We start from the raw sequence: 1,820 nt of genomic DNA on the forward strand, positions 1-1,820 counted from the left end.
TTTTGATGCTTTTGCACTTCCTTTGTTTTCCTGAACAATTCTTTTTAAAGAAAATCCAGTCCCCCTAATATACTTAGGGGGAAAATGGGAATTGTTATCCCATTCAGGTAAAGGAAAAAGGACAGCAGAGTACCCCAAAATACATCCTGGAGAAGATTTAGATGAACCTAAGGGAAAACTATATTCCCTGAGTAAATAGGCTCCCAGTCAGTTTGTTCTGCCTTTATTCTTTTGAAGAAATCTTTTGATACATATAAGGATTTATTTTCCAAGAAGTCCCAGTTGCCTGGTTTATTCTCTGTTGTTTGTGTATTTTTAGTTAAACAGTCTATTCATGACATAAATTAGGGCTCTTAACTTTGCCCCAATTTGTTGTTTGATGATCTTAGGTTTTAGGTTTTACACCTACATCCATGATTCATCTTCAGTTAATGTCTTTTCCCCACTGAATGGATTTAATCTCTTTGTCAAATACCAGTTATCCATAGGTATTCACCTATTAATTTCTTTATGGGTCTTTGGTTTTATTTCTTTGGTCTGTGTATTTGTTGCTATATCAGTAGCAAACCATTTTGATTATGGTTATTGTGTAGTAGTTTTTGAGATTAGAAAGTTTAAGATCTCCTACTTTGTTTTTCTTCCTCAGTAATATTCTACTTATATGAGAACTCTTCTCTTTTTTATGTTAATTTGATTATTATTTACCCATCTTTATACTCACACATACACACATACACTGGTTTATTTACAAACTTTGTATACATACATTGGGAGTTTTTGTTGTTGTTTTTTTCATACATTGTTTTTTCATTAACAGATCTTTCCCATTTGCTTCACCCACCCCTTCCTCCACCTATCCAATTGTACAACCCTATGATTAACCGCCCTACCCATCCTCACCCCTCTGCTCCCTCCCTTCCTTGACCTGCCCTTGGATCCTCATATTCATTCTACAATAATAGTCTTATACAATATTTGTCCTTATGGAATTGAGTTAGTTCACTGTAGCATAATGCTCTCCAGTCCTTCCCAGGTGAAGTAGTAATTTACAAATTCATTGTTCCTATGTGCTACATAGTATTCCATTATGTGAATGTACCATGATTTCTCAACCCATTCGATTGTTACCCATCTTATTTAAAAATTATGGTATGTGGAACAAGATTGCATGACATGTGGAGAATGCTTATAAGAATTCTTAAGAGGAGTACTTAGAGCCAAGAACCAAAAATTACACACAACAACTAAGACACATGGCAACATCATTCAGAAATGGAACCAGACATGGAAATACACGAAGTAAAAGAAACAAGGCTGAAAAACAGGGAACCAGAGGTGTCAGTTCATAAATGAGGAAAACTACAAAGGTGGGATCTCTCTGGCAGTTTAAACCCACTAACAACACTGTGGGAGAAAGCTAGGCAGTATTCACCCATACAGTTTACAGCTTTCCAAAACCCTCTGGAGAGTCAGCTATGCGTCGATTCTGATATGATGGCAAAGAGGTTTTTTTATAATGCAAAAATAAATATAATTCTAGAGCTTCTAAATGGAGAGGAAGTCAGCAGATAAAGTGAACTATTTTGAACTTGAGAATAAAATACTAACTTATAGATAACCAACCTCCAAGAATATTAATTAAACCATCTCGTCAAAATGAAAAAGAAAATCATAAAGATGTAATAAACCCTAAACCAGCAGCAGTGATGAAAATGAAGAAAAAAATAAAATCAAAAACTATAAACAAAATGAACTCACCACAGAAAAAAGAATGGAACAGCAAGCAACAAATGCTGGTGAGGTTGTGGAGAGACTGGAAC

This window comes from Elephantulus edwardii, unplaced genomic scaffold (assembly GCF_000299155.1).
Source record: "Elephantulus edwardii isolate Elephantulus edwardi_28Jun2011 unplaced genomic scaffold, EleEdw1.0 scaffold00052, whole genome shotgun sequence".
Lineage (NCBI taxonomy): Eukaryota > Metazoa > Chordata > Mammalia > Macroscelidea > Macroscelididae > Elephantulus > Elephantulus edwardii.